Source organism: Zalophus californianus, chromosome 2 (assembly GCF_009762305.2).
Source record: "Zalophus californianus isolate mZalCal1 chromosome 2, mZalCal1.pri.v2, whole genome shotgun sequence".
NCBI classification, from domain to species: domain Eukaryota; kingdom Metazoa; phylum Chordata; class Mammalia; order Carnivora; family Otariidae; genus Zalophus; species Zalophus californianus.
Window position 1 is genome coordinate 133,425,631 of NC_045596.1, and position 19,612 is coordinate 133,445,242.

A 19,612-nucleotide genomic window follows, 5' to 3' on the forward strand; every position below is an offset into this window, starting at 1 on the left:
ACGTAGGCTCAATCCAGATAGAATGAGCCTAAAACTTGAATGTTGTTGATTACAATAGTTGGGGGGAACTAAGTAAGGCAAGGTTCATAGTACTAAGTTCTGTACATACCTTTCACTTAAGGAAAGCCAGCAACTGATATTTACTGCATTAGATCATGATCGACAGATAGATAAACAGATAGATGCATACAGAGATAGTGTTGAGCTCGTTAACCCTGTCCTTACCTTCTTCACTCTATCAACTTTGCAGAGGATTGTTCAATTCTGTTGCATCCCTATTATATCCCTCAAAGTCAACACGTGAACCCACATGGGATTTGGTTTACCATTTAATGGTTGATTTTCTGCTAAGTGACATAATAGCTTCTGATCACTTCCATCTAGGGTGAAATAGTTTAGATTTTGTATAAAATATCTTTTGAAATACCTGTACCTATTTGTAGCTCTGTCCCAGTGTACATTTTGCTTGTTATCATTCACCAGAAGTCATTTCATTTCAGAATTGTGCAATTAATGTTAAATCAAGGCAGCTAAAACTGCCTTGGTATGATTTAGAGATGATGAGTATCTCGAGTGTTGCCTGACTGACAGCTGTCAGTTAGGAATGGATCCATAGGATGAACAACTTGACAGCATGCATTTTAGCCCTGGGATTGTGCTTATTCTAAGTTCATGAGTTGGTTCACTGTTGCCTGAAAATCTCTACATCATGAGGCTCTGACTGAGATTTTACCAACGTCTTTCAATGAGACTTGCCCATGTCTGCTGTCAAACATTAACGGCTATTTCTACAATTGGAAATGATGGTGGCAAGTAGGTTGAGACACACAGACAAAAAGCCCTTAAGTGTCACGATCTAATTTTATTATCTGATGCTGAAGAACATACTAGTGATTTCAGTGGATGGAAACACCACAGATTAGAAACTTGAATCTATATAGTGCACACGGATTGATGATGCTTGTCTGGCTTGACTCACCAGGCTGTTCTGAGAAGTAATTTTCCTTTTTTTTTTTTTTAAGATTTTATTTATTTATTTGACAAAGAAAGAGACAGTGAGAGAGGGAACACAAGCAGGGGGAGTGGGAGAGGGGGAAGCAGGCTTCCCACCAAGCAGGGAGCCCGATGCGGGGCTCAATCCCAGGACCCCAGGACCATGACCTGAGCCGAAGGCAGACACTTAACGACTGAGCCACCCAGGCGCCCCGAGAAGTAATTTTCAAATAGAAAGTTTTGTTATTATTCAGAGAGCCTCAGTAAGATTTTCGAAAGGTTCCAAGGTAAGAAAGGGTGTTAACTATTAGCCTGAGTCAGCACCAAATCTAATGTGGAAAACCATGAAGTACTCAGCCAAACAGAGGCAATGACATCACAGATTCTATCAGGCCCCTAGTGTACATTGATAATTGAACAATATGAGCAGGAAGAGAAGGCTAGGAACACACACCATCTGTTTGGTTTTAAAACTCTTTAATGTAGGTCTTCAACCTGCAGAAGAACAAAATGAGGAAACACATGTTCATTAAAATTTTAAGTGAGAAGAATTCTATTTTAATTATTTAGTAAAAATCAATACTCAAACATTGCTCAGGCAAGTCTTTTGCTACAATGCAGTTGTTGTCCACCAGGGGCAAGTTTGCCCCCCAGGGGACATTTGCCTATGTCTGGAGACATTTTTAACTGTCCCAACTAGGGAGTGCTATTGACATCTAGTGGGTAGAGGCCAGGGATGCTGCTAAATATTCTACAATGCAAAGGACAGCACCTCACAACAAAGAATTTTCTGGCCCAAAATACCAATACTGTCTGCTACAATGTGTGGTAGGGGCACTCTATGTTCACTCCTGGGTTTTTTCCACTAATATACCTATATGAGACTAATACTCCAGATTCACTGTCTTGGCTTAAAATAAGAAAGAAGTGATATTCTTTAAAAAAAAAAAAAAAAAAAGAAGAAGAAGAAGTCTAAAATTGTTCCTTCAGAGAAGTATCTATTTCAGCAAAATCTAACAGTCTCAGTGAAATGAGAAATTATTTTGAAGTTTTGCATGGATAATTTGAGATTAAAAATACAATGCATGTATATATTGTTAAAGACTACTTCCTGGCTATTGGCCTGCTAATTGTATACGTCTGCAATAATCAGCTCAGGCAAAATGCTCAAAGCTAACAAAATAACCTCCGGATTTCTTTGAAAACTCAGTGTCAGGAGTTTACTTTGTGCTGGACAATTCTCAAAGCAAGTTCCTCAGCTTTACTGTTGAGAAGCTTCCTATGGGTTCCCCTTCAGATATTGCCCTCGATATGTCCCTCAGCATCCTTCTAGGAGACACTATTTCTACAATAAGTAAAAAATCATTAACCACTTAAAACATTTCAAGTATTTTTATAAAGAATAAACACTTAATGAGCATTAAATGAGTGTTCAAATTCAGTTAACCATAAACATTTCTACTAAAATAACAATGTCTTCATTAAATAAATCTACCAACATGTAAAAGACTTGTAAAGATTCCTATACCTCATTTCTCCTTTCGTGGTATTAATTACATCTACAGGAAAAAAGAAAAGTAGTGTTAAAATAACCTTTTAGCTACCATTTAGAAATAAGCTTCTTATGTTGATGTCGATGATACAGAGACATGTAATTTAAATAGATTCTACATGTAGAGTGATTAGGAGGCATTAACCTCACAAGCCAATTTCTCCTGGTAAGGTGCTACCCAGTTGTTTTAGCCATAAACTATTAAGCTGCAAAATAAGCATGATACAGCCTGGTTAAAAGAAAAAGCTTTGCATGGAAATGTTCTTGACATTTGCATGCTTTTTTTTCCCCCTGATAAAAGTCATCATCATATGAATGGCTGCCATTTGGTCACCACCTATTTTGTGCTAGAACGTATTCCAGACATTCAGTATGCATGGGGCTGATCATCACCGCCATGTCACTGAATAGGTATTTTCCCCCAGAAAAGAAACGTTCAGCCAAGAGCAAGCACCTACACAACTCACACTTTGAATCAGACTACGATTCAAACCCAGGACGGCTTTACTCCACAACCAATGACCTAGCGTTGTCTCCACTTGTAGGAAAATTCACGAGCTCAAGAAAATTTAAGATTTGTTTTTTATTCCTTTGTATTTTTCTTTACACAATAGCCTATCATTCAAATGCCTAAACTCAGATCACAAAAGACTGCTATAGGTACATTTTAATTCCTGCCTTATAGTTAATTCCACAAAGGCATTTTGCCCTGTGTAGTTCTGTTCTTTTCCTAGTCCCAAGGCACTGAGGGAAAAAGATTTTCCGTTTGTGATGTATCTCTCAGTTTCTTTCTAGTAAGTGTGACTTTGATCAGCTCAGACATTTGTCAGTTCACACACACCCTCGTTTGTAGACTGTTGCAGGACATAGAAGAAAAGATGTTTAGAGTCAACAAGAAGAGCTTGTATGTTCTCTGTCTGAAACTTTTGCTCACTGCTCAGCTTTGTCTGGGTTCACGCTGGGGGGGGTGTGTTTGCTGTGGCGGGGGGGGCGGTGTGTGGAGGGGGTGTAAAGAAGGATACTGAGACTTTTAGAGAAGGCGGGTGGGAGGAGAGATTCTGAGAAACAGAAAGGAAGAAAGAAAAGAAAAGGGAATGGAAAGAAAGGGAGAGGAAATGAGAGAGGAAGGAGGGAGGACTGCTTTGTAGCTGCTAAGATTGCAGACGGAAATAGCACACAACCACCGTGAGCTGTGTGCGACTCAGGAGCCGAGAGCCAACTACTCACTTTTATTAATCAGTTGCTCAGAAAGAAGGAAATGACATCTGGCCCCGTCTTCTTCTACATCTTAATTTTGGGTAAATATTGTAAGTATGCTCAGTATTTAATTTTGTATACCTTAATAATATTGTATGAACTAATCACAATTACAAATGTTCATCAGTTACATTTATGCTTTTAATATAAAACTGTTTTTTTCTGATAAAACTGTAATTTCACTTCAGAATTATTCTTAAGTCATTTCTGGTATTTATATTAGAAACTGGACTATATTGGCAGAGTCACAGTTAAGCAAGATTAACATGGCATACAAACCTATGCTTCATAACAACCAATTTGTTTAAGCAACAATTATTTTATAAATAATTTGATAATATCTCAAGAGAAGCAATCTTTAAAGAGGTTGTGTTCAAGTAAGATGCCCATTTGAAATATTCTGGTAGAGTCTACATTTATTCCGGTTTGTGTGTAGTTTTAATGTTTCGTGGTCCCTGTCTTTGTGATTTGATATCATAGGTGTGCCTTCTCACTGAGAAATGCATTCATAAAACTCTTTTTTTATTTAACAAGATCTCTCACTCTTCCTTGAAAGAAAAGCAGGGAAAAGCACAAAGCAATGAAAAGCACAGCCCAGGAGCCCAAATGGGCATTTTTACTTTTGTTATAATGACAATTCTTGCTCTCTATGTGTGCTATAGTTTATTTTTCAGAAAAAAAAAATGTAAATCAAGAGAGAGTCATTCTGCATTCAACCCCATTTAAATGATATTATGTAAGTAGAAATAAAATGTTCAGATTTCCTAGGTAATAAGTGACGAGAAAGCCAAAGCAAATCAAGAAAGAAAACTTTCTGTGTATCTTTAACACCTTATGATGCTGGGAGTAAGCTTTAACAAATTTAGAATTCACATGCATGTTTACATCCCTCCATATCTTAAAAGTTTGCAGAAGTCAGTTTCCCTAAGATATTCTATTGACAGTGTCCCCAAGTAAATTTCCATCCAAACTCTCCCAGTTCTGATGGCATGTCTTGCATCAGTGATTTTTTTTTCCTTTCTTCTCTTGACCTCCAGTATGCTTTACTTTAATGGTCAAATGTGAGAGACAGCATCAAAACCAAGGCAACAATTCAGAATCCTGGAGCAACATTCTAGCTCCTAGCTTTCTCTGTCTCTAATCTTGGTAACTGAAATTCCATTTTTCATTCCAGTTTTATTGAGAAATAATTGACATACATCACTGGAGAAGTTTAAGTCAAAAAGAACGATGGTTTGATTTATATATATTGTGAAGTGACTACACAACAGGTTCAGCTAACATCCATCTTATTTATAGATACAATATAAAAGAAAAGAGAACAGAATAAAGGGGGAAAAATTGTTTCCTTATGATCAGAACTCTTAGGATTTACTCTCTTGACACCTGTTCTATATATCATACTGCATTGGGGGCTGTCATCATCATGCTGGACATGACATCCCTAGCACTTTTTCCCTTATAACTGGAAGCTTGTATCTTTTGACCACTTTCCTTCCCTTCCCCCACTCCCCACCCCCCATTATTTCTGGTAACCACAAGTTTTATCTCTCTTTTCCACAAGTTTCAGACTTGCTTTTTTTTTTAAGGTTCCACATATAAGTGAGGTCATACAGTATTTGTCTTTCACTATCTGACTTAATTCACTTTAGCATAATGCCTTCAGGTTCCCTCCATGTGTCACAAACAATAGAATTTTCTCCTTTTTATCACTGAATAATATTCCAGTGTGTGTGTATGTGTATATATATACGTGTGTGTGTGTGTGTATCACTACTTCTTTATTCCGTCATCCATGGATGGACATGTAGCTTGTTTTTATGCCTTGGCTATTGTAAATAATGCTGCTGTGAATACTGGGGTGCATATTATAATGAGTTAGGGTTTTCATTACCTTTGGATATATTTCCAGAAGTGCAATTGCTGGATCATATGGTAGTTTTATTTTTAATTTTTTGAGGATCCTTCCATAGTGGCTATGCCAATTTGCAATTCCACCAACAGCATACAAGGATTCACTTTTCTCCACATCCATGCCAGCTTTCTTATCTCTTGTCCTTTTGATGATAGCCATTCTAAAAGGTATGAGGTGGTATCTCATTGTGGTTTTGATTCACATTTTCCTAGCGTATGACTAGTGATGTTGAGCATCTTTTCATGTACCCATTGGCCCTGCATATGTCTTCTTTGGAGAAATATCTATTCAGGTCCTTTGCCCATTTTTTAATTGGGTTATTTGGTTTTTTGCTATTGAGTTGTATGAGTTCTTGTAATGTTTTGGATATGAATCCCTGATCAGGTATATGATTTGCAAATCTTTTTCCTATTCTGTATGTTTTCTTTTCACTTTGTTGATGATTTTCTTTGCTGCACAGAAGCTTGTAAGTTTGGTGTAGTCCCACTTATTTATTTTTTATTGTGTTGCTTGTGCTTCAGGTGCCATATCCAAAAAATCATTACCAAAATCCATATCAAAGAGCTTTGTTTCTATGTTTTCTCCTAGAATTTTCATGGTTTCAGTTCCTATGTTTAAGATGCATTACCCATTTTCTTAACCAGAGGGCCAAAAGCCACATTGCAAACCACCACAAAAAAGTGAATGTTTCTCATTATAATCCAAGCATTTAAGCTACCAGACTTTTTAACATTTGTAGCCAAAACCCTCATAAATCAAACATTTTACTATTTCCTATTCCATTTCAATGAAATGAATAGATTCAATAAGCCAAAGGAATTCTTCCAAGTTAGGCATTCTAATAAGGAAAATGGAATTCTAATATGATAAACTCAAGGATATGTAAAAGGTGTTCAGGGCAGGTTGAAAAGCAACTTTAGCTAATGTGTTACCAGCCAATTCAACTTAGTAAAAAAAGTTCCCTGTTTACATATTCTCTTTTGTTAAAAAAATTATTTTCATGAACAGAAAATAAAAAGTAGATGATAATGATGGTGATGATGATGATGTCAAAAACCTCCAACTTTTCCAAATTTAATTTATCCTGTGATTTAAAAAATATTTTTTTTGACATTGAAGTGTGACTACTTAAGGGTTCCAAGTTCTCATCCTTCCATGCCATCTGCAAAGGATGAAGGCACAAACATCTGATGCAGAGTTTGGCAAGCAGGATTCCTGGCTATAGGGTGTCAACTGAGTGGGGAGGGTGGAAGGGTATTTGGTGGGAACCTCCAAAATAGCAACCCACACCCATAATTCATCTCCTATTTTATCTCACCATCCAGCTCCACCAAGAGAGGGTTTCCTATGCACAGAGCAAAAGAAGTCAACAAGTACATAAGAACAAAATCTTAAATCTCTGTAACTACCCTTTGGTGGTTATTGTTTGTTTGTTTGTTTGTTTGTTAGTTTGTTTTTTAATCCACTCCTCTGTTGCCTGGGAAAGGCAATGGGATCTCCTGGAAGACTGCTGGCCCAACCACCACATACTGGTTCTAAGATTTGCAGCAATGAGTTACCCTCTCAAGTCTTAGTTTGTAAAATGGAAATAAAATCTTTCACCCTATCCACATCCCAGAGCCCTATGTTTGTTTCTTTATTACATAAATTACCTCCTTGAATCTTTACAACTCTATTATGTAGATAAAATGAAGTACACAAGGAAGGCAAGACCCAAGGACATTCAGTACCTTGTCACAAGACTCAGGCTCATAAAAAATAATAAGACTCAAGATTTGCATGCTTTTAAAGCCTCTACTCTTTCTCCTAGACTGTGAACACTCTGAGAGATCATGTGTGTAGAGACGTAAGCAACTATTAGTTACCTTTTTAACCAAAAATATTTACTGAATGCCAGTTACCTTAATAAGCATGAGACTAAAGGGTGACTACAGCATGGTCCCTAGTCTGAAGGAGAGAATGGAGAAGACAGAAAGTTAATCTAGGATTATCAGTGAGACAAGGGCGAAAACCTAGATGTACACAGATCAAGGCAACTTTAAGATTTAGAAAAGGTTTTCTTTCACCCTTGAGAATTTCTAATTCTCCAAAAATTCCTCTGCCTGTAGTCTAGTTAGCTATATTGTGCCAATGTTGATTTATTAGTTTTGATAAGGTACTGTGGTTATATAAGATTTCACCATTAGGGGAAGTTGGGTAAAGAGTATATAGGACCTCTCTGTGCTATTTTTGCAGCTTCTTGTGAGTCTACAATATTTCAAAACTAAAAGTTAAAAAACAATCCCCAAGAAGAATCGTATCTTAAGTCCTTATCAGCAAATGCTTTACTTATTACTTAAACAGTATCATTAAACAAAAACAATCATTTTACTTAATACTTCGGAGAGATGGGGAACCAGTGAAGAAATAGGAAACAGAAGAAGCCCAAACATAAACTTGTTCCACTTCAGTATTTTGCCAAGAACTGATCCAGCTGGGAAAGTCCTCACTTGTAGATTCCAAATGGATACTCACAAGACCATCTGGGCTTTTCTTTAGGTCTTAAAACAGGCATATCTTCTAGCAATTTTTCTCTAACCATTAAAAAGGAGAAAGGAAGAGGTTTTCCCAGAACAGACCGTCAGGATGTGAAAAAAGAGAATACTGAGCTAGTTACCCGCCTCCAAAAGATGAGAGAATAAACTCTCCAATACGCAAACTGTAGAATTTTGTATCATTCCACCCTACATTTTTGAAGGTTATTAATAATTTTGTATTGTTCTTTGAGTTTGGAATCATATTTTTAAATTTTAAGTAGAAAGAAAATTAACAAGTCTGTGCAAATACATCATCGTCATCTGTATAAAGGGAAACAAGGTACCACATTTGTGAACTAAATAGTTTCACAAACATAATTTCACACATTGAGACAAACTTGTTAAACTGAAATGTGCTTGGAATTGGGTGTTCTACTTAGGTGTGGTTTTTTATTTTGTTTTGTCTGAAAAACTATAAATACTTATAACATTTTTATTTCAAGCACTATGATTGTGGTTATAATTGTAGTTGTTATATTTACCATTTATTGAGAGCTTTCTATGGACCATGAACTATGTACTAAATGCTTTATAAACATTATCTGATTTTATCCCTATAAAAGCCCTAAGAGATATTCTCATTTTGCAAAGGAGGAAACACAAAATGAGAAATATTGAGTAGCATGCCCTGCATCATTCCCTAGTAATTGTTGCAAAAGAGATTTCATTCCAAGCCTATCTCCTTGAAAAGCCTATGTTAGTAAAACATGATTCGGCTCTAATATTTTCCAATACTATCATATCTTAGAATTAAAAGGGTCCTTAAAAGATCGTCTCCTCTAATTCACTGGCCTTGAGGCAAGTTAGATATTTCTCCATTTTAGAGATTAAGCAATAAACAAATATTGACCAGCCCAAAGTCACAAAACTGGTATACCCAAACAAAAACAAGGTTTGCACAACCTGGGGTAAGGCCCTCCACATTCCAGGGAAGTTCAAGAAATCCATGCCCAGTATTTATGGATCTCCTCTTAGGAGCTGGTGCCATCTGCTCTACAGACATCTCTCAGTGTACACCAACAGAAGAATTAGGATACACATGTAAATAATTTGAATGTAGAGAAAAATTAAACTCACTCTGTATTGACCCCACAATTTTTATTAGAAAGCACTTTTATTTTCAGCACCTGACACAGAACTATGCACATAAAAAGTACCAATAAATATTTACTCAATTCCTATCTTAGCCTACCTCTCCGTCCTCCTGGATATATTCTCCCCTTACTATACCCACAACACCATTAGCTCTGTTTCTTGTCTTGTACATAGGGATCCAATACTCTCTCATCCTCTTCAATTTTGCACTTTCATCCTTCACCCTGATCAGAACAACCAAAAGCTTTTTCCTTCTTTGGAGATAAACAGGGCCCGGCAAGCCATGAATATTTCAAATTTGGGTTTTATTGTCTATCACAACAATGCCAAAAGTCAAATTAAGAAGAAACAAAAAAAGGATAGTATAAATGAGATCTCCTGTTACTTGTGTTAGAAACTGATATTTTCCTGGGGTGCCTGGATGGCTCAGTTGGTTAATCATCTGACTCTTGATTTCAGCTCAAGTCATGATCTCAGGTTTGTGAGATTGAGCTCCATGCTGGTCGTGGAGCCTGCTTATTTAAGATTCTCACTCTCCCCCTCCCTCTGTCCCTCCCCACCACCCCCCTCCTCCATGCACACATTCTCTCTAAAGAAAGAAACAGTTGTATTTTATAGTAATTTGGCTCTTTGATTTTTTTTTTTTTGCTAAGTCAATTCATGTTATAATTATTTCAGTCTTACCTGAATTAACTAGGGTCACCTGATTTCTTAAATCTTCCATAATAATGAATATATCTTTTTTTAAATAATCAGAACTCTCAAAAAAAACCCTCTGAGAATTAACCTTTGTGAGGAGGACTCTTGGGGATTTTGCACCTGCAGCTCTACACCATGTGGAGCCCCTGCTTCTGGCAATTGTCCCAGCTCCTCTCTCCACTCTCTGCCTCCAACATGCCTCCTCAACTTCCCCCCAGTATTGTCCCTGGAACTCAAGTTCTCCTTCCATGGTGAAGAACAACACAGCTCTCTGGCCTGAGTCCCTGTCTCCAAACTCAACTCCACCTTTAGTCAAGGTGCTCAGTTGAACCAAATATCACCCATATGATTAGTTACAAAAAGGGACAGCAGATAATCTGATATATTTTTAACAGTAGGACCCACCCTTCTTAAAAGGCAGCCAAGAGTTAAAATATTTTGTTTTTGCTAGAGAACTGAATATGCACTTGAACTGAGAGGCCATACAATTACAGGAGCTAATTCATTAAAGCATCTAATTACGCTGCTGTCCCCTAACCATCATTTCTCTTAACTCTTAACTAATATATTTAAAGAAAAATAATTTTTTTTCTGTTTCCAGCAACTGAGTTTCCCATGAATTGCTATCTAGTTAGGCAGTTTCATCTTATGTCTCTCAAATGCAATGCTTTTTTAATTTAAGTTTCATAAAATTAGGCTTTTGAGTTTAAGAGAAAGTCAAAGCTCATAGAGTACAACACCCTCATTTTTTACATAGGAAGAAAATGAGGTCATACAGCTGTGCTCCCTTTTGTTGTCCATTGTATTATTCTTTACTGACTCTTAAAAATGGGCCTCCAAATTTCATGTGTAGGGCAAGAAGGGCAGGAAATATCAGAAACGTAGAATATCACCTTAAAGTAGCGAGAAACTACACCGAGGTTATTAAATTTATTATCCACCAAAATGTTAGCCTCAAAGATTAAGACTTTGCCAATACACCTAGCTTAGTATAATCATTATTCACATGCCTGCCTAGTAGATAAACATTTTAAATCATTTGCACAACTGTGTAGAGAACGGGGAGGGATAGAAGGGTCTGATCATGCCTCTCCAAGTCCATGCTTGCCATCAGACCCAGAGAAACTTTAATGAAAGGGGCTTTTATCAATCTCAGAGTAGATTAAGATCCAGTGGATGTTTTCATTATCTGTATTCCCTCTTCAGTCCGTGCTCCCATGCTATTCCTCAGACAACTAAATTGTCTTTAAAGATTTATTTATTTATTTTAGAGAAAGAGAGAGAGAGAGAGCACACAAGTTGGGGGGAAGGGCAGAGGGAGAGGAAGAGAAGCAGACTCCCCGTTGAGAGTGGAACCTGACTCAGGGCTTAATCTCGAGCCTGAGATCATGACCTGAGCTGAAACCAAGAGTCAGACACTTAACCAACTGAGCCACCCTGTGCCCCACAACTAAATTGCCTTCAAAGATACAACCCTTTCCATCATATGCCCTGCAGATACTGAATCTGGCCCTTGGGGCCATCCCTCTAAGATGGGGGAGCCTGAGGATTGCTCTATAGGTGTCCACTGAAGCTACGGTGGAAGAAACTTTGTCAACTCCTCAGGAGTGATTTGTAGACTATCAGAATCTTCCTGACACTTCTAGTTTCCAGACAGATGCTTTCTTTTCTCTAGGTACCCCCAAATAGCTTGGGTACCAAATACCTATATACACTTAACCTCTCCCCCCAAAAAAGAATACCATGTCTTTCTGCCTGTGCTGAGGCTGGTGACAGTGAGGGGAGATACAGTTGAGACCATGTTCATGTTGAATAGAATCACCCTAACTAGCTCTTTTCCTCCCTCACCCCACCTCAGCACACACAATTTCCTGTGATAGAGTAACACGTTTCCCGACTTCACGGACATTGAAAGGACACCTAGAGAAGCAATGCAATGCATCTTCACTGTTGTGCAAAGCTACCCAAAGGCATTAACAATTCATGATTTGGTAGCAAATAAATCCCACACTGGTAGTAAGCTATCTGCTACCACGCCAGTCTGATTTCCTCCTTATCCTGTGCAGTGAGATGGTCTTTGCTTTGACATGAAGTGGGTATGTGAAAATTGAGCGTGTCTCCCTGGCCACTTTCCCACCTCCTTCAGGCTTTGATCCTGCTGTGTGCTCACTTTCTCCTCCTTTTCATCTCTCCCACCTACAGTCTGCTTCGTGCCGAGTGGAATCAGCAGCATTTCCCTGCCTGGTCTCCAAGAGGCCCAGATACTGATTTCCAGTTCTAATCAACCAGTTCCTCTTTTTTTTTTTTTTTTTAAGATTTTATTTATTTATTTGAGAGAGAGAATGAGAGACAGAGCACAAGAGGGAAGAGGGTCAGAGGGAGAAGCAGACTCCCCGCTGAGCAGGGAGCCCGATGCGGGACTCGATCCCGGGACTCCAGGATCATGACCTGAGCCGAAGGCAGTCGCTTAACCAACTGAACCACCCAGGCGCCCTAACCAGTTCCTCTTGTCCCTGTCCACCACCTGGTTTCTCCCTTTTCATCTTAACCATTGACTCTATTCCTCCGCCTCACCATACCTCCTGACAAAACACACACCAGGAGAAACTCTTGCCTCTTGGCCCCCAGTCTTGCAAGCAGAATTCTTATTTCTACCTACGTCTTAACCTTAAGATCCCCTCCCCATGAGTTAAGACATTCACAGAGGATAGTTCCCTATTAAACACACTTTCTGCAGATTACATATGCACCCATTTTGCAGTTACCTGCATTCAGGGACATTTTGGCTAATTTTTACAACATTCAGTAAGATGGTTCCAACATCTGATCCTCACAGCGGTAAGGGAGATATCATCCTGTGGGTTCCTCTAGGTGTAGCCATTGAAACAGATAAATGTTACTTTATAGATTTGAAATTGAAATATTAGAGAATAAAACATGCTGATGGACATGAACTGACAAATTTTGAACAAAATTTATAAATGTACATGCCTGGATCTCCTGAGAGACATCACATAAGCTACCGCACAAAGCTGTTTTGAAAGCTTATATCCAGGTTCCATGGCGCAGGTATAAATTAATGAAAATAACTGATTACATTCTCAGGTGCATCAGGCACCAGCTTCTGAGATAGAACACAATTGGTGCTGCCATTAGATTCACCCACAAAACCTGGGATCCTTGTTGTTCCTTTTCAGCCTCTTCTCTCCGCCTGCTCTCCCTCAGCCTTTTCATATTTTAATAGGCTTTTCCCAGAGCGGGCTAGAAATGTTTGACTCCTTTTCAATGGGCCAGAAGATACGCCATTTTTACTTTCCTAGTTGTGACTGATTTGTTGCAAACTGCAAAACTGCTTCATGGTTTATAAATGTTTCTACTTTCTCACCCATTTTCAGCTTAGACAAGAAGACATCATCAGTCATGCTTTCTGTTAGATTCTCTTAACCTCCCTCTTTGTGTTAAAATCAAGAGAGGTGGCTAGTTTAGCCAAGTTAAATTTTAGATTTTTATTTCTCCCCTTCTGCTTGCAGCCCTCACCCCTGATCTTGAGAGCTCCCTGGAAAGAGGGATTGTTTTTGTTTGTTCAAATTCAATAACTTTTCTCAGCAACTGAGCATTCATCCCCAGAGTTGACCTGAAATAATGTAGCAAATCATTTGTCCACCAAATCCATTTTAATTGAAAAAAATCTATACAAATCTTCGTGTAGTGCTGCTGGCTCTTAGGCATCTTTCTCAAACTTTCTACAGTGGTAATATATAGCAGGTTCAATATTATTCTCGTGGTCCATGATAGTTATTACCTAGGAGGAGCTGCACCAAGAAATTAAATAGACTTATTCCCTTCGCTCTAGGAGTTCACAATCTATGACAGCTTTAATGTCTGGCTCATAAGATAGATCCAAATAGGCACAGGCTAGAATTATTTTTTTTCTTTTTTTTTAATTTTTTATTGTTATGTTAATCACCATATATTACATCATTTGTTTTGGTGTAGTGTTCCATGATTCATTGTTTGTTCATAACACCCAGTGCTCCATGCAGAATGTGCCCTCTTTAATACCCATCACCAGGCTAACCCATCCCCCTACCCTCCTCCCCTCTAGAAACCTCAGTTTGTTTTTCAGAGTCCATCATCTCTCCTGGTTCGTCTCCCCCAGGCTAGAATTATTAACTGAAAGATGTGAACAGATATGTCAAGGGCAAACATTTTGTCATGATTAAATCCCCTTGACATTTTGCCTGTGGTACAACTCTAATGAATACCTGAATAGATAACTAAGGAATGAATGAGGTACTGATCAAGAAGAATGGCACTTAACAAGCCAGTGTGTTATGGAGGAATCAAAGGAAGAATGATGCTACATTGTCTGGAATAAAAATAAGGAGTATTCGCAAATGGAGAGTAAGCTCTAAGAGATTAGAGAATTCAGTGAAATCTCCCAGCAGTCCATGATGGAGAGACAGCATAAGGAACAAGCTGAGGCATATATGTGTTGGTGATGGTGTTAGTGTAACATTTATAAAGCTATTATACGTGATCTAGTCTCAGAATGGGTTCACATTTAATGAAACTCATATAGAACAAGGGCATTCACCTTTATTCATGCCTCTGAAAAGATTTAAAGAATCATCTATTGTATATAGTCTACACGAGTCTTATTGAAGTCCCATGCAGTCTCTTCTCTATCACTCTTCAATCTCCAAGGACATTTGACTCTTTCCCCAGATTTCTCTCTTTGATGCAAGACCGCATGGACACCCTCCTGCCTCCTTTCCCCCCATCACTCAGCCCTCACTCCTCATGCACTCCTGATACAACACGCTCCTCTGGCCCATCGTCTCCTTGCGCTCAAAATTTGTTTTCTATTCTGACTACTTTTTTCAGGAAAATTCATCTCCCAGTTTTTGGGCGTTTTCCCCCCCTCAGGGAGGAGAGGGTAGGGGAGGAGTTCAGAGAAGAAGGTTAAAAGGCAATGCCAACATTATCGGTCATGAAATTTAAGGATTGAGGAGAAGGTAAACACACACAGACACACAGAGTAATGGCTTTATCTCATCATTAATATTAAGTATATCCAAACCAGATATAGGATATAATATACAAATTTTCATTTTTAGACCACAAATCTCAGATGTGCAAAGGTGAAATTTTGTTTCTGTGACTCCACTCAGAGCCTGTGACTCCCACAAAAAATGAGAGACATTTCAATTTGCTAATTCAAAGTAGCTTCATTTAAAAATTGGCAACTTTATCTTTAAAGTACAATGTTAATCCCTTAAGAATTCTTACCCAGTCCACCCACGCATTTTCCCCCTCCACCCAGTAGCATGTAGGTTCAGAGGCGGCTTCTGAAACATGGAAGTGGAGGGCAGGTGGAGGGATGAACACCTACAGTAACTTTGCCAGCTCTGTGTGAGGTTTAGCTCCTCTGTCAGGTGTTGGCATCAGCACTCACCAAAGCTTTCAGACACTTCCATGTTCTCCAGCTAGCAGGGCCGAATAATCCACATGCTTCTCACCCGGCAACAATGCCTCTCTACATTGACGGTCTGCTCGTAGCCAGGCTTCTCCGGAGAGCATAGGAAACCCTCAACTGTCCTTCACCTGTCGGGAGCCCAGGGAGATTTGGGGCAGACTCAGCCCCTGTGCTAGCTTACCTCGCACCACAGCTCGCCTGCCCCCCTCACATCACGTAGGACATATGGCTTCTGCTGGAGACTTGCCCTTTCCTTGAGCTGCGTCTTAGGATTTGGGACAAGAATCACCTTTGTTTGGGCAACCCCCCAAGCTCTCTTGGTGATTTCCACCTCCCCTCTTCCCCAAAGGAGCTTTAGATTCCAAGTTGACAGTGTCTTTCATCCTCACATTTTGTTCCCACTGATTTCAAGAAAACTGCTTTGAGGGTATCACACATGCTTACCCACTTCTATAGGTTGGGGAAACACTCACTTCTCTGAGTCCTTCAGCATTTGGTCTTGACAGTCAAAACCAAGATGGTAGAATTCAAAAAAATAAATAAACAGGAAAATTATGTTCTCTCAAGTACCTGGCTTTTGCAGTTGAAAGTCATGACTTTTAAGCTTTGCAACTCGGGCAAGAATTTGACTATTCCAGAAAGGCCCTTTTGTGCTCTGCCTTCCTTGAGCAATAAAGCACAGTCCAACTGCCTTGTGTTAGTGGCAGAAGGTAAAAAATGAATAACTAAGAAAGAAGAAAATTTGGATATGTGATAAAAGCATGCAGCATTTGATGCAGGAATTATATATACAAAGCCATAGTAATTTGAAAAACTAATTATAATGCCATACTTTAGTACAATAGGAACTCTTGAAAATTTGCAAAATATTTAATATCAAATATTTATCTGGATTTCCCAATAATGGTAAGTGGATACAAGTGAATATACATGTTTATTCTCACTTTTGAGAAAATTCTAAAGGAAAATAAAAATATTCACAACTTAAATAATGGTGGGTAGGGTTATTCACTTTATCAAAAGAATATCTTCCTTTGGTGTGGGTTTTGTGTTTTTTTTAAGTCACATGAAAATGTACCTATTCTATCTAGATTCTAACCCAAATATAATGACTATCTCCCATATTTTTGCTGGTACCATTTTTTTCCCACCCTTTCATTCTGTTGCCCGAACTGGTTCCTCTTATTCTACTTAAACCTACTTTTGCGTAATTTTTATTTTTAATCTTTTTTCTCTACATTTTACTATATGTTTTCTTTTCCTGTTGTTCTAACCAACACTGATCACAATATTATAGATCAAAACACCAAAATACAAAAGTTTTATTTGAATTGTGAAAAATCCCAAATCATCGTGTTTAACTATTAACTTTCTTCTAATAGAATGTGTGAAACAATAGAGTTTGTGCTCGACATTAGGAAGGAGCAAAGAATAGTCTGACATGATGCTCTCATCCAGCAGAAGCTGCACTATCACAAACACCCTTCTCCAATGGGTCTCCAGGAACCTACATTACTTATAAACTTACTCTGGGGAAACTGCTGCAAATGTTTAATATATATTATAATGTGCTATATTCTGTGTACTTAGATACACAAAATGTGCTAGACCAAAGTTACCATATTTATATTATTAACATGAAGTATTTATATTGCTAAGTTATAACTAGAGTCAGTTACATTATTGAAGTTCTGGTTGAAGATAAACACTTGAAGGTATTGCCTAATTAAATCCTCACATGAACCCTAGAGGGTAAATGTGTTCTCACCTCTCCACATGAGGGACTGTCTCAGATTTAGGCATTTGCTAAGATCACCGGCTTCTAAGTGCTTAATTTAGGAACTTGAACTCGGGTGTATCTGACACCAAAGTCTGAGTTCTTTCCACTCCTCATACAAATGCCAAAATCATGATACATAATTATAGCACGTTATCTCTCATTTTATAGAACAAATATTTCTATTCCCAATTACAGATGAGCAAACTGATCAAGCAAGTTGAACTCAGTTCAGATACGCCACTGACTGCTTCCTGGGGAAAAGGAGAAGTCACTGGCAGGCACAGATAGAGTGTGGACAAGGCCACAGAGGCAGGAAAGGGCATGGCAGGTGCAGGAAATGATGAGAAGCAGGGGTGGCTTAAGAATAGCAGGGGAGCAAACACAGATAAAGTTAAAGAAGATCATTGGAAACAGATTATGAAGTCTTTGTAAGCCACTCTCAAGAATGGACTTTGGGGGGCACCTGGGTGGCTCAGTTGTTAAGCGTCTGCCTTCGGCTCAGGTAATGGTCCCAGGGTCCTGGGATGGAGCCCCGCATCAGGCTCCCTGCTCAGCGGGGAAACTGCTTCTCCCTCTCCCACTCCCCCTGCTTGTGTTCCCTCTCTCGCTGTCTCTCTGTCACATAAATGGATAAAATCTTTAAAAAAAAAAAAAAGAATGGACTTTGGACCATAGTACATAAGTGTTACAGTAGAAGTTATGCACAGAATGATATGAAGAGATGGATTGTTTAGGAAGTTACTCTGGCAACTTACCAAAAATGATCTGGAATGTGAGACACTGAAAACAATCCCTAAAGAAAGTGTCCACTGCACTCAAGTCACTAGAGAGGTAGAGGCTATGACCAAGTCAATTTGGCTGCTGGTTTTTACATTGTTTTCATAGGTCCTTAATATATTTTTAATATATTTTCTTCCCGACTTCTACCTATAAAATACACAAAATATGTGTAGAATACAAGACAAAGTTTTCGTCTACTACCCTGATATGATATGACTGGCTTTTTTTGACATTGCACTTCACAAACATCCAATGATTATCCCTACTTCTAGTTCCCAAAAGAGTCTTTTGATCCACTCTGTGCCTGTATTTACATGTTTCCTATTTTTCTTGTGTTATTTTCTCACTGTTTTCTTTAATCGCATAAAGCTTTTGGATCCATATTAAAAACAAGGCAAAAGACAAAACACAATAGAAAACATTGTTAATAAACATACATGCAATAATGGGCGATAGGTGGACAATGTGTTTATTTGAATCAAATGGAAGGTACTATCTAAAAGTACAATCTCTACTCCTTAACCAATGAGTAACTTTGCAACACAAAGCTGTTACTAAGAAAGTGTCAGTAAACAAACTTATGGGATTTTATTCAGCAACTCACAATACACAGTAACCTCACAATAGTGGGAAAACAGTATAGATATAAATAATGTAAAATATTGTGTTCATAGGGTCAAGGCATAATATCTGTAAGATATTAATTTTATTCTTTGTTTTAATATGTTTGTGTTTTAATCAGTAGCACTACTCATGATAAGTTTTGGGCACAAGTGTACATTCATTACTTTATATCTTGGCGTTTCCTTGATGAAGGTCACAGTAAGAATGGGGCGAAATGGTGCTGAAAGTTTAGGGCACGTTACTGATCATGCAGCAAAGATGCCCTCAACCCTCAGCAAATTTCTGGTCTCCCTAAAAATTACAGATCCATGGTCATGCTATTTAGAAAACCAGCTTGCCCAGAACATCTTCAAAATAAGAGTATATTTTATTTTTCCTCCAAGTATTATTCCTGTAAGCATTGAACTAAAGGAGATAGATGAGTGAGTTGGCTGGTTAGCTCAGTTGGTTAGATTGTGGTGCTAAAAGGGACACACAACTGAAAATGGGCTCCTTTTGCAGATATTGTAAACATTATGTAAAAACCACTGCTGGGGCGCCTGGGTGGCTCAATTGTTAAGCGTTTGCCTTCGGCCTAGGTCATGATCCCAGGGTCCTGGGGTGGAGTCCCCACATTGGGCTCCCTCCTCAGCGGGGAGTCTGCTTCTCCCTCTGCCCCTCCCCCCTGTTCATGCACTCTCTTTCTTTTGCACCACACATGTGCAAAAATAAATAACTCTTAAAAAAAATAAAAAGATAAACTAATAAATAAAATGTCCCTCATAGTAATAAGTGTTGTGAAGAAGGAGGAAGAAAAAAAACAACAACAACAGTGTAATAGGATAGTTAACTAGCAAGGAATGTGGAGAGACTTGAGATAGAG